Source organism: Hyperolius riggenbachi, chromosome 9 (genome assembly GCF_040937935.1).
Source record: "Hyperolius riggenbachi isolate aHypRig1 chromosome 9, aHypRig1.pri, whole genome shotgun sequence".
Lineage (NCBI taxonomy): Eukaryota > Metazoa > Chordata > Amphibia > Anura > Hyperoliidae > Hyperolius > Hyperolius riggenbachi.
In genome coordinates, this window is record NC_090654.1 from 103296125 (window position 1) to 103311170 (window position 15046).

General features: G+C 43.8%; 1 long non-coding RNA gene across 1 annotated transcript in view; it reads right to left on the bottom strand.

The window, feature by feature from the left end:
* LOC137532595 (uncharacterized) overlaps positions 1 to 14796 on the bottom strand; it is a 50729-nt gene extending 35933 nt beyond the window's left edge. Inside the window, exons 1-2 of the long non-coding RNA XR_011023958.1 lie at positions 14418 to 14796; positions 8042 to 8116 (exon numbers count right to left, since the gene is read on the bottom strand). This is a non-coding gene — a long non-coding RNA (uncharacterized lncRNA). The remainder of the gene's footprint in view (positions 1 to 8041; positions 8117 to 14417) is intronic.
* Between the last annotated feature and the right edge of the window lie 250 nt (positions 14797 to 15046).

Genomic DNA, 15046 nt, shown 5'->3' on the forward strand with positions numbered 1-15046 from the left:
TACAGTTGTTATGGGTGGAAGGATTACAATGTCCACCTTTGTTTTATGAGATGGGTCCCCAGGCTGTGAGGGTCACCAGGGGGAGGCACGGAAAACGATGTGAACAGTGGGGGGCCCCAAAGTTTTGCTGGGGGCTCCATGATTTGTAGTTACGTCCCTGCATGCATGCGTGTTTCCCGTCCACATCTAGCTATTGCAATACATTTATCACATCATTTATCAAAGTAAAGTGTGTTAGCCTGTCAGTGCAGTGCCTGGCAATCACATTTCTGACAGCACTGGACATTCACACACACAGCGTCAGTAGTAAGAGACTGCACTTATTTTCCTTTCTCTTTAAATAAAAAGCATACAAACCCCCCCCCCCCCCCCCCTTCCTTTTTCCCTGAAGCTATAGTAACCTCTTATGCAGACTGATATTCTCCCAGCTAGTTCAGAGTCTGTGTCAATAAGAGGCAGGATAATCATATGTTCAGCACCATGGCTGGATAATCACATGTTTAGCACCATGGCTGGATAATCACATGTTCAGCACCATGGACAGTACCTGCTGGATGCTTAGTGAGCCAATACCACAGGAATGGCAATGCACTAAAAACTGGAGATCACTACACACAAAAACACATGCAGGATACATGACTCGCAATGCCTGTTCAGGTAGTAATAATCTCATTCCTAAAGAGCAGGTGAGAGCTGCAAGGGCATATTCAAAATAAGGAGGAATATTTTCTAATCATTTTTCTTTACGTTTGTTTCAGAAAAATGTTTAGAAAACACTCATGCAATGTTTTCTTTTCTTTTTTTTTCTTTTCCTTTTTAAAGGGTGCTAACAAAAGTGTGTACAAATAATCAGCCCTTAGCCTCTCATGGAAGCTTGTATATGCAGGGAAGCTCAGAGCCCATAAATGTAGGGCTCCAACTCTGGGCAATACCAGGCCACATGGTCCAGAACAAATTTCCCCCCTGTCAAAAGTACCCATGTCCAGTGCTATAGAGGAGGGGCTCTTCACCACCTAGGAAAACAGGAGCAGGTTTGTATGGATGGGGGGTGGTGGGGGGGGGGGGGCGGGGTCACTGTTTGGGTTCAGGAATGAGAAGAGGATTAAGTATGGACAGTGAACTGGCAGAGAAGAAGGGATGAAAACAAAAAAAGGAAGTACTGAAGTAAAGGCAATAAAGTAAGGCATTGGTAAGCATACAATAAAAAACAGCACCAATAAATTTGGGGTGCAGAGGGAAGCCAAAAAACAGCTCACCCTGCTCCTTCAAAATTCCCGACTGCATTAATTACTACTCCCCCTCCAGGCTACAGTGGACTAAGAGTAAAGATGCAATTTGGCTGTCAGCTACAAATGGCGGCCAACTGCACTGTGTTTTTCTTAATTTGGGCTCAGTCTTTTGCCAGAGCCCAAATTACCCTCTAAGCCAGTGGTCCTCAAACTAAGGCCAGCAGGAGCCGAAGGCAACCCCCCCAAGGCTTCTTAACTGGCCCCCAAACACAAAATGTATAACTTATACATGTGGCCCACTGCACCCTTCAATATCAGCGGCCCGCATATAGAATAGCAGTGCTGGCACCACCCATCCACATACTGTAGAAGCCAGCAAGCAGTCATTCACTTACTTCCAATCCAATTCTGCATGAGATGACACTGCTGTCAAACTGGACGGCAGGTTGCCACCTGGGTAAGCTTCACTGTCTGGTGCACAAAGACGTTCATCGGGCACCGCATGACGGAATGGCTGCTGCTGGGAATTCTCCTCCGATGGGGGGGGGGGGGGGAATCAATACCTAGATTCAATGTCATGTTTTTCAACATCATTTTATGTATGTTCCGGGCCCCCCAGCAGACTGAAGTATGTTGACCCGACCTTTGACCGAAAAAGTTTGGGGACCCCTGCTCTAAGTGCTGCTATTCATGTAATTCACATTACAGCCTATGGCGGAGCCCAGTGGTGCCCAAATGTCCAGTTCCTTTTTGCCTGCCTTGATACGTAAAGACAATCTACCAGTACTTACTATTGGCCTACCCAAGCAACCACATTTAATGGCACTAGAATTAAGAGTATGGCTCGAACATCTGTTTTCATTCCCGTGTGTCACCATTTGACTATAGTTAGAAAGGATAGGTAGTGATGTTGATCAAATAATTCCCAGAATACAAAAATCTGACCCAGAAAGGGAAAGAAATACACTATCAAGGCCTGTATTTGACAATCAATTAGCTCTCAGTTGGGAAAGCTAGTGGCTTTGACTGGCTAAATTCCCTTCTCTCCCTTGGTCCACAGAAAATTGCACATTAGGAGAGATTTCAGCTCAGTTTTAGGGGTTTATTCATGAAGAACCATGAGAATTACTTTTAATATCTTCATTGCACTCTGCAGCATTTCCCTTGAGTCTATTCAGGGAGGCTTAAAGCCTGACCTGCATATTGTGAAAAGCAGTAAAAGAGCTGATCGCATTACGCCCACTCCTGAAGGGTTGTCTACATCATGTGATGCAGATCAGCCAATGATGCGGCAAGGAAGTTTCATTGATTTCTCACCCTTATCAGAATATGCATCTTCTTGGGATCAAAGTAAAAAAGAAAGAAAAAAAAAAAAAACTAATACACTTTACTAAGCAATGTGATTTGTTACTTTGAGGACTGGCAGATCTCCAGTCTTCCTTCAGTCCCTATGCCCCAATCTGACCCCCCCCCCTCCTTCACCTATAGACAAGTCCCTGCATGAACAGGAGACGGAATTACGCCTACCTGACTACAGCTGCCCCTATATATATATAGATAGATAGATAGATAGATAGATAGATAGATAGATAGATAGATAGATAGATAGATAGATAGATAGATAGATAGACTAAGGCCAGGAAGTAAGACAGTCCAGGTCAGCAACAGGTGATCAAGGCAAACACAGTACAGGATGACAAAACATTATCCAATAACAGTCCAGGGGTCATACACATCAGAATATAACGATACCAAGGGATGAGACACAGACTGATTATGAACAGTTCCAAAGGTCGGTCCGGGCTGCAATCCAAGGTCAAGAGACAAGGCAAGGTCGTACACGGAAATCCAATCCTAAACAATCTCACCCAGCGGAGTAGCCCAAGATAGCTATCACTATCACATGCGAGGGGCTCTGGGAGAGGCAGGCTTATATACCGTGAGGCTAAATTAGAACCTCAACTACAATTCCCAGCAGGCCCTGCACCTGTAATTGGTCACTCTGCCCCTTTAATTGAACACTGCACTCCGGCGGCTAATTGCTCGGCCGGAGTGAATAAGTCAGGCTTATGGCCACGAGCTCCCGTGTAGCTCAGGATCTGGTGACATACATCTGCACAGCCTCTGGGGGAACCGCAGCGAGGAGAAGATGGAGCCGGGAACGCAGCAAAGGTAAGTGCCTCTTATGGTTCATCATACAAAATCAATAACAATGGTTGCAAACTTCCACTTCACCTGAGAAAGAAGTTGCCAGAACTGGCGCTCTGTGGGAAGGTTATCATTTCCTCATACTATTAAAAATTGCCTTTTGTTTGGAGTTTCACTTTAACAATTTTTGTAACTAGTCCTGTAAGCCAGTCAACATCAAGCAAAAGGTATTACAAGTTAAAGTCTGCACAACGTCTCAGCAGAGGTAAAGAATGTAACAAGGAATACCACAGTGCCAATCCCATTAATATGCAGAAGTGTGTGAGCCGTGTGAACCTTAGTCTACCATTCAGAGAGAAGACATGGAGACCGCTGAAAAATCCTCAAAACTCCAGGCCCACTGCTGGGAAATTTCCACGTGAAGCCACCGCTAAACAAAGAAACTGTGAAATCATGTGGACATGGTATAGGCTTATACCGCTGCTGCTGGAAATTGATGAATAAATAGTTGCTCCTGAAAACTCTCCACTCTCCAGGTCTGTTTTCTTCTATGTGAGCCAGAAATGTAGAAAATAAAGAATATCGATGCTGTTTTCCTCTAGCTGGTAGCATATCTTTTGTTTTTAGTATTAATAACAAAGATTAGCAAATCAGGTCATGTTGGCGCCGAAGCTGGGCACAGCCATAGCACTACTGCCACGCACCCCACACAAGGGAAATTTGGGGATCTGGTGTTCGCCAGACCCTAAATCAGTGGTGTAACTAGACTTAATAGGGCCTCCCTGCAAAAATTATAGCATGGAGCCCCTAGGTCCCCAAACCCCATGCGGGTCACGTGACTGGGAGCCGGCGAATGGCAGCAGAGAGTGTTCTGCTGTGAAGCAGCATCTGGAAGCAGGAATAAATTACAGATGCTTCCACTACCCGCTACTCTGCCTGGCAGGAGGAGGTGGTGGGGATGGTTTTTGTGAGCAAATGTAGAGTTTTATTTGCTAATTGGCTGCACTTGTAGTTAGGAGAGACAGAGATGAAGGGGCTCCCAAAGCCACTGGGCCCCCCTGCAATGGCAGGGATCGCAGGGGTGATTGTTACGTCCCTGTCCCAGATTATATCTCCCTCCAAGTTGCTAAAACTCAGAGGGGGAATAGTACTTAGCGCTGCTGGGGATTTGAGCGGCAGCAGGGTGAGCCATCATTCAGATCACCCGCGGCCGAATAATACGTATGCTAGATTAGGACCTCAGGGGGAATAGACAGTTTTTACACCAGATTTGAATGATGGTACATCTGCAACAGAGCTTGCACTCGGACTACATAGCTGGTCACTGTTTTCACTGGCAGGCATTCGACTATTATTTAGCCAATACTACTAGGAAACCTTTTAGTTCTGGGGTATTCATTCTGACATTTGGTGTTCAGCTAATACACATTTAAAATGTCCGGCGCTGAAGTTTGAGTTATCACTTAGGATAAAGCATAGCTTAGGAATAATGGGGTAAAGGGACCAGGATATGGGAAAGGTTAAGTATAGTTCTTAAAGTAGAACCTTAAGATAAGGTGTCAGATATGGGTTAATGTAAAAGAGGATACAGGGGAGGTTGGAGATAGGCATTAGAAAAGAGTTAAATCCTCAGTTCTCTGTTTCAGGTTTTTCATTGTTTGTAAAGGTGAATAGCTGACTATTCCATTATCCACACAATAATCAAGTTTGACACAGGTGTTCCATAGATATCCTCTTTGAAAAAGTCAGTCATGTGATGCTGATGCAGAAAGCTGATTGGCTCCTGACCCCGTGATCACTGTAAGCCAATATCATTGGGTCAGGAGCCAATGGAATCGTCTCCTGACAGGCTCACAGAGCTCTGCTGTCATAGGGATGGCAGAGTGAGTGGGCTTCAGCGACAGGAGAGTGGCACAATTGGCGGCAGAGGCGGGTCCGTGGCAAGACGCTGTTGAGGCCCATTTCTTGTACCAGCAGCCTCTGTTCCTCAAGGGGTCAGAGACTGCTGGTGCTGAAGTGGTTAAAGTGGTTATTATTTTACCAATAACAAGCAGATAATACCAATGATGGGTAGATATGAATGTCCTGTAGATATTACCAATGAGAAGCATATAGCACCAAAAGTGGACAGATATCCATGACATGCAAATAATACCTACGCTAAACAGTTAATACTAATGACAGGCAGATAATATAAATCACTGGCAAATGTAATAGATAGCGGAGATGCCGCCGCAGCGGTGAGTGGCATGGCGGCTGTCTCCGCGTCTCAGCCGGTGGCCTTCGCCGCGCTATTACATGGTGGAGTTTTGCCTGGTCCTTCAGTTGCACATAGACTGAGGGCTACGCGCGTGCGCCAGGCGACAGGACCTTTATGCGAGGAGAAGGGGAGTCAGCTGGTCAGCCGGTCAGCTGACTCCGGCAGTGCTCCGGATTGGCTGAGTGATTGGGGCGGCGCTGTGGAGCACTCTGGGTATATATAGGACCTGCCTGTCAGTTGCTCTTTGTCTGCTGTTGCAAATGCTACGTGTTAGCCCTCAGACCTTAGTCAGATCCCAAAGTGTGCTAGAACCAGCAGGAGCTGGAGATCCACACTTAGCCAGATTCTGTTGATAGCTTAAAGTACTAATTGAATTGTATTATTTGTTATGACCCTCTGCTAGCCTTGACTACTCTTCTGCCTACTGATTCTGTGCTTCTGCCTATCTGATCTTGTCGCCGACTCAGCTTGAACCTTACTCTGATTCAGTCTTCTGTCTTTGTACCATATCTGTTCATGTGTTGCCGAATCTGCTTGTCTGACTCTCCTGCCCTCACCAGTGAGCTTAGTTCTGGTGAGGGATTCTCAATATAGTAATCACCTGCTCCTCAGGTTGATACCTGCAGTACAGCCTTAATCACCTGCTCCTCAGGTTGATAGCTGCAGTACAGTCTTAAACACCTGCTCCTCAGGTAGATAGTTGCAGTACAGTCTTAATTACCTGCTCTTCAGGTTGATAGCTACAGTACAGTCTGAATCACCCGCTCCTCGGGTGATAAGTACCTTCTGTCTTACTGTGCATCACCCGCTCCTCGGGTGAACCGATCATTACTTCATCTGCGTCTCCAGCCTGCTGGAGTACTGATTCCAGTGTTCTATAGAGATACCTCCCTCTACCAGCTCCTCTGGGAAAGTTGGTATCTCTATCTATATTTACTGTTGCACCAAACACTTATCTTACACCTGGTTGTCCTGTGTCTTGCTATACTCGCATTATTGGTGATTCTGCAGATCACCACATGATCAGGTATAGCATCTGTATTATTGGTGATACTGCAGATCACCAATAATCAGAAAATCTGTCCTTGCTGACACCAAACGTTACAGCAAATTAATGAATATCAATGACAGGCAGCTAGTGATAGGTGGTTTCTATGCCTGCCATAATTACCTTCCAGATGAAGGTACTGCCACCATGTCTCTCCAGAAAATACCTTCCCCTCCAGATATAAGTGCTGCCACCATGCCCCCCTATAGAACAGGTGCTGCCATGCCACCCTGCACCCCCCCCCCCTTCCTACATATACAATATAAGAAATCTATTTTTCTCCCACATCCCAAGAACACAATGATTTGCTGTCTACCTCTAAAAATTGGTCTAATGGTGTTCACTAATGATACAATTCGCTCAACGTTTTGTCGTTTTGTACCACTAAAGGTGCCCATTAACGGTACCATTTTTCATCAGATACGATCTTTCAAATCGATTTGAGCGATCATAACTGATTGGAATCTTTTGATCGATTGATTGTTCCCATTTACTGAATGATTCCCATTTACTGAATGATTCTTTCTTCAAATTTGATCATAAAATCCAACTTTCAGGTCAATTTTATCCTATTTAGCAATCAACCAAAGAATCATTCCTTATCAGATAAACGGTAAATTTTATATACAATATACAATTCTACCTAATGGACACCCCTGCAGTAGAGTATTGGTTATCCGGCATATTTGGTAGAGGGAGATCTTCGGGTTAGGCAGCGTTCTGTGTGAGAGTAGGGTTAGGTTAAGACACAGTAAAATATTGGTAAAGATTACAGATGTTTTGCTATTGGAATTATGTAGTAGAATATTGGTAATTTTTACGGTATTTTATTAGTGACAATCGCCCGCGCCCTTTTTTCTAGGTGTCTTGCATGTATGCATCATTGCTATATCAATACATAGCAATACTATAGTCGAGACATTACACTAGGACTAGGGATTAGACCAGTTTTTGCCTTGATGAGCCCGTCAAAAAGTTTTGGTTCTCAGGGAACCCTTGCAAAAACCGTATGTGCTACTCACTTTACTTATCCATCAAAGCAAATGTTTTTGATAGTTGTCAAAGGTTTTCAGATTTCATAATAATCCCCCACATAATAAAAACAGTCATCATGCCCCCGTTATATGAAATGTGGCCACTATTCTCCTATATAGCATGTGGCAGCCACAAACTACCCCCTCCTCCAGACATAGCATGTGGCAATCTTGGTCCCCAATATAATGCAGTCTTTAGCCCCAGATAATGCTACATTTGTCCCTCATAAAATGCTGCTTTTGGCCATTATATAATGCTACGTGTCCTCCTCCAATCAGTATTGTTCAGTGACAGTTGGTAAAAAAAATACTTGATACTTGCCAGCATCTTTGAAGATATCCTTCCGCTTCTCCTCACTACCTCACACTTCCCACTCTGAGGCCCGCCAAACTGGGACTATAAAGTAAAAAAAAAATTGGTTAAAGCACTGTGGTTGATATCACACCATCGGTTTTGTCTAGCAAAGATGAGAACTCTGACTATTTGGGCCCATAGAAGTAACAGAAATGACATGGAACCCCCTTAAAGGATACCTGAATGTCAGAAAACTCATCCAGAAAAACACACACAGAAAACTGACACACAAGTGTGAATTCAGCCTAATGCTTCATACACACTTGAGATAAAAGTCTTTGGAAAAGGCAAGATCTCAGACCAATTTTACCCCCTTCCATGTAGTATGAGAGCCATACTCTACACAGTCTATTCTATGGAGCTGCACTCCCCATCAGATAAAATCTTTGCAAGATGCTGCACACAAAGATGCCCGTACACACTCAAAAGATCATTATCTGCAAAAGATCTGTTCCTGCAAAATGCATTCATAGTCTATGATATCTGCAGATCCTCATACACACCTTGTTTAAAGGATACCACAACTGACATGTGGCATAATGAGATAGACATGGGTATGTAAAGTGCCTAGCACACAAATAACTATGCTGTGTTCCTTTTTTTCTTTTTCTGTCTGAAAGAGGTAAATATCAGGTATGTAAGTGGCTGACTCAGTCCTGACTCAGACAGGAAGTGACTACAGTGTGACCCTCACTGATAGGAATTTCCCCTTTTTTATCTCTTTCTTGCTCTCAGAAGCCATTTTCTTCTAGGAAAGTGTTTTATAGTTGGAATTTCTTATCAGTGAAGGTCACACTGTAGTCACTTCCTGTCTGAGTCAGGACTGAGTCAGCCACTTACATACCTGATATTTACCTCTTTCAGGCAGAGAAAGAAAAAAAGGAACACAGCATAGTTATTTGTGTGCTAGGCAGTGTACATACCCATGTCTATCTCATTATGCCACATGTCAGTTGTGGTATCCTTTAACAGACTTCATCTGCATATCTGGCAATCATCTGCAGATCTGAAAATCCATCCTGGTGGATCTGATCTGCAGATGATCTGCAGCTGATTGTCTGTTAAACAAGGTGTGTATCTGCAGATCTCATAGACTATGAATGCATTTTGCAGGAATGGATCTTTTGCAGGAACAGATCGTTTGCAGATAATGATCTTTTGAGTGTGTACGGGCATCTTTGTGTGCAGCATCTTGCAAAGATTTTATTTGATGGGGAGTGCAGCTCCATAGAATAGACTGTGTAGAGTATGGCTCTCATACTACATGGAAGGGGGTAAAATTGGTCTGTGATCTTGCCTTTTCCAAAGACTTTTATCTCAAGTGTGTATGAAGCATAAGACTCTCTGTATAGTGTCTGTACAACAAGATGTAGACCGGGCACTGTCTCTTTACTTGCATTTATTTCCATAGGATACAGCCATCAAAACTGGAACAGCTTAGCATGATATGCAAATCAAACCTGGTGTTGTTACATGTGCTCGGGTGGAGAGAGGTGGAGTACCCAGGGGAAAATAGTACGGGCACTACAGCCGTTTTGCGCTGTCACATCGCTTGCCCACGTGCTTTGTATGTACCAAGGTCTGTGTATACTGTACTCTGCAAGTGCTGCAGAAGTAATATGGGAAGACCTTAAACCATGACTGTAGAGATTAGTTTGTGAACTCCTCTGGAGGACAGTTAGGCCCCTTGCATACATGGTACAATTCGTGTGCGATTTCAGTTTTTGCTAATTTGTGTTCACCACACATTTAATGCAAGTCAATGGCAATGCATCTGACATGCATTGTTGTGCAAATGTTCCCATCCTAATTTTCTGCAGAAAACAAAAACAACCTAGATGCAGGCTGTATTTTTTTTTTATTATTATTATTATTATTTTTGCACTGGACATGCATTCAATGCAGATCAATGGAAATGCACATTTTCGCATTCAAATTTGAAAAAATTTGCATGTAAATGTAAAGTTTATTACATACTAAAATCTAAATTAACTTCATCATTATGCATGAAGAAATGGGAATCCACAAATTCTAAAATGCTCCCCCCCCAAAAAAAAAAATCAGATGCAACAAAATTACAGAAATCCAAATGCGAAAAATGCAGCCAAAAATCACTGGAATAAGTTTGAAGGCATCCTACTGCTGGGTACACACAATTCAATTTACAGTCCGACGCATCTGTCAGGAAGTTGCGTCATGTGTACATGTCCAAACTGCTCCTGATTGATAACGGAATCGATTTCCCCATGATAATTTCACAGAATCGTTCCTGTTATTGATCGGTAGCAGATCGGAGATGTCAGAAATAATCGTCTGATTCCCGTCGATTGGACGAGAAATTGCATTATGTGTACTGAGCATAAGGTCCGTTTTTCACTGCAAACACACACAGGAAAGTGCAATCATTTTAGACTTCCTTGCACAATCGTTTTTCCTCTGCACTTGCTGATTCAATTGTTTGAAAAGTCCCAGTCAACTGCAATAAATAGCAACGACATCTAAGGCCTGGAACCCAGTACAAAACGCTAATCACAATAGCTAACGTTTTTAATGAGCGGTTTGTAAGTGATTTCATTAGCGATTGCTGGCGATTTTGGTAGCGTTTTTAAAAAGTGTCAACTTCTTGCCAGTGATTGTGTAGCGATTAGTGTTTTTAATTCTGATTGGTCAATTTTCAATTTCAATTAATTTTTATTTTTTTACAGTGTGCAGTAATGTAAAAATGCTAGCCAAATCGCTCTGTGTAGGTTTTGACTAGCGATTATGCCAGCATTTATATACTTTACATTGCAGAAACACTAATCGCTAAAAATGCTGCATGTCCTGCGTTTTGCGATTTTGGTAATCGCAATCGCTCCAGTGGAATTTGGCCCATCCATTAACATTTGCTGAGCGTTTAGGGAAATCACTAGCGTTTTGAATCGCTCCCTAAACACTTACAAAATCGCTCTAGTGGGTTTTTATTTTGGTTCAGCTAACAACTGGATATATGAACAAAGGGGAGGGGACTAGTAACTTGGAGCTTGATTAGTTCCCTACCCAAGGTTAGGCCACATACAGACATCAGACCATAGTCTTTGGAAAATGAAAGATCACAGACCAATCTTACCACCCTTCCTGTAGTATAAGAGCCATACTCTACACAGTCTTTTCTATGGAGCTGAACTCCACATCAGGAAAAAATCTTGGCAAGATGCTGCACACACAGATGCTGTACAGACACAAAAGATCAGTATCTGCAAAAGATCTGTTCCTGCCAAAAATCCATTCCTGCAAATTGCAATGATAGTCTATGAGATCTGCAGATCATCATACACACATGATTTAACTGACATTCATCTGCAGATCAGATCCACCAGGATGGATTTTCAGATCTGCGGATGATTGCTTGATCTGCAGATGAATGTCAGTTAAATCATGTGTGTATGATGATCTGCAGATCTCATAGACTATCATTGCAATTTGCAGGAATGGATTTTTGGCAGGAACAGATCTTTTGCAGATACTGATCTTTTGTGTCTGTACAGCATCTGTGTGTGCAGCATCTTGCCAAGATTTTTTCCTGATGTGGAGTTCAGCTCCATAGAAAAGACTGTGTAGAGTATGGCTCTTATACTACAGGAAGGGTGGTAAGATTGGTCTGTGATCTTTCATTTTCCAAAGACTATGGTCTGATGTCTGTATGTGGCCTTACCCCTCATACACACATCAGACCATAGTCTTTTGAAAATGAAAGATCACAGATCTGTTTTACCCCCTTCCATGTAGTATGAGAGCCATACCTTCACAGTCTTTTCTATGGAGCTGAACTCCCCATCAGAAAAAAAACTTTGCAAGATGCTGCACACACAGATGCTGTACACACACAAAAGATCAGTAGCTGCAAAAGATCTGTTCCTGCCAAAAATCCAACCCTGCAAATTGCAACGATAGTCTATGAGAACTGCAGATCATCGTACACACATGATTTAACTGACATTCATCTGCAGATCATCTGCAGATCAGATCCACCAGGTTGGATTTTCAGATCTGCAGATCTGTCAGTTAAATCATGTGTGTATGATGATCTGCAGATCTCATAGACTATCATTGCAATTTGCAGGGTTGGATTTTTGGCAGGAACAGATCTTTTGCAGCTACTGATCTTTTGTGTGTGTACAGCATCTGTGTGTGCAGCATCTTGCAAAGTTTTTTTTTCTGATGGGGAGTTCAGCTCCATAGAATAGACTGTGTAGAGTATGGCTCTCATACTACATGGAAGGGGGTAAAACTGGTCTGTGATCTTTCATTTTCCAAAGACCATGGTCTGATGTGTGTATGAGCCTTTAGAGTGATATGGAGGCTACCATATTTATTTCCTTGTAAGTAATGCCAGTTGCCTGGCAGTCCCTGTTGATCTTCTGGCATATGTAGAGCCAAAACCCTGGAGCAAGCATATGTAGATGATCTGCATATGTCTTTTCAGGGTCTACGGCTAAAAGTATTAGAGGCACAGGATCAGGAGGCCTGCCAGGCAACTGGTAGGGCTCGTTCACACTAGAGACGCTTTTTCATTTATTTTTTTTAAGCGCTGGCGATTTTTCAAAATCGCTCTGAAAGCGCTTACACCATGCTTTCCTATGCGCTAGTTCAGATTGGGGCGTTCCATTTGCTGTCCGGTCAGAAAAGCGCTGCATGGACCATTTTCAGGGCAATTTTGCAATAATGGGAGGAAAAGCGCAAACTGCTCACAAAATTGCTTTGTGCAGCGAGTGCATTCGCGTTTTTTCGGGCCGGGTAGTGAATTAAGAAAAAACTCTGGAAAAGCGCTTAGAAAAGCGATTTTAACAAAAACGCAGCACCCACCCAAGCGCCGGGAATCGCAAAAATAAAAATCACTACAAAGAATGCTAACGTGATCGGAACGCAATGTGAACAAAGCCTTATTGTTTAAAAGGTAATAAATATGGCAGTCTCCATATCCCTCTCACCTCAGGTTCCCTTAAACTTAACTTTAACAGTTACAGTAGCCATTAACAGGTATTACTTTTGCAAAGCTTTTTTTTTTTTTTTTTTATCTACACAATTCTATTGGCCACCTACAGAAATATTTTTTGTAATTCCACAAGTAATGCAACACATCACAGCACACTGGAAGGACCACATTTTGCTTCAAAAAAGTGTCCTTGCGCTGTGTCCCTGTGTGTCCGTGCGTTTGCGCTACTGCGCATGTGCCGCACGGACAGCCTTGGGACAGGGAACAGGATGGGCCAGGGGGCTGGCCGTGTGCGCTGACTGTGCGGCGATCACAGGGGAAGGGAGGGGGGGTTCCAACACAGACCTAGATCCCGTTTTTATAAGGGCCCATGTCCCTGCGTGTGTTTTTTAGGTGTGCGTATGTGCAGGGAGAGCTGGGGGAATGACGCACGGCTCTTGTTCGAGAATAGTGAAGGACGGGCCCAGAAGGGGGGGGGGCAGGCGTGTGTGGGCATGTGTGCACGTGATGTGCACACTAATGAAATAGAGGGAGAGAGGCAGTGCAGGGTCGCGGACACAGCCTAGCACCCTTAGGCCTAGTGATTTCTAAAGCAATATCATGAAAAATAAGCACATTTACTTTCTTTACAGTTCCTCTTTAAGGGCTGGGGTACACCAAGCGGGTTTTCAGGCGTTTTTGCAGCCGCACGCTATGGTAATGTATTTCAATGGGGTGGGTCACACCTGTGCGGGAGGCGTTTTGCTTAAACGCATACTCCCGGGCTGAGGCATTTTTTGGATTGCGGAGGCGTTTCTGCCTCTAATGTAAAGTATAGGAAATACGCAAACCGCTCTGAAACACGCCAGTTCAGAGCGGTTTTGCAGTCGTTTTTGTTACAGAAGCTGTTCAGCAACAGCTTTACTGTAACAATATATGAATTCTGCTACACAAAAAACGCTACCCAAAACTGCAAAATGCTAGCTGAAACGCTTCAGAAAAATAAGAAAAAGCGTTTCAAAATCGGTTAGCGGGTTTTGGTGTGCACCGGGCCAAACAGAATACAAAAACTGGACAGGATAGGAAGTGAAAAAGAAATGCACACTGATTTGCTGCCTACTTACAAGTAGCAGCAGAGACAATAGGACCCTGCAGGGCAATTCAGGTGTGATGGCAGATCACTGCTGTCAGGGAGATTTATTAGAGCTTCTCCCCTCCTATCTCTGTTTGGTTCTGGATGTATTCCTCCCCACCATGGCTCCATATCAAGCTGCAGCCTCTGCTCTCAGTGCCACCATGTGAGAAGGAAGGAAGAGAGAGGGGACCACACACAGGCACACACACAAGTTCCTGTCAGCTCTCAGCTGTGATTCAGATGCAGCAGCTCACCTGCTCCCTCTACTGGCGATACCTGTAGCTCATGCTTTGCTATGCCACACCATAGAAGTGCCTCTGGTTTGATGTCAAAAGGGAAGTTAGGGTTACGGTAGGCCAGGGCAGGATTTCTTGAAAGGCCGCATAGTCCAAGGTCAAGGGGTTGGCTGGGTATGAAGGGGAAGCTGCTGCATATGGAAGAGGAGGCTGGAAATGAGGAGCAAGACACTGGAGAGGGGAGCTGCCTCCCAAGAGATTTTATATGTATATGTTGTATATTTCTGTATATGGTCACATGATCATTGATATCCTGCAGCTATGGAAACCAGGAAGCAGAAGAGGAAGCCAGATTGCTTTTGTCCTTCCTGGTCCCAGATGCTGAGTTACTCGCTCGGCTGTGCTCTCTCTGCATTCTCCTCCCTCTGAGCCCACTGCTCCTCCCCTCCATCACTGCAACCAACCACTCACGAGGCCCGCCCCTAGAAATAGGCGTGTCATTATGTTCACTCTCTATAAATATGGTTAATTTGCATATATTCAGCAGTGGTGCCTGGGAGACATCTCGAGCTCACTCCAACCTGAATTATCGCAAATTCTTTCTGTTTTAGGAAAGCAAACTTTTGTTTTTCTTAACGTCTTAGTAA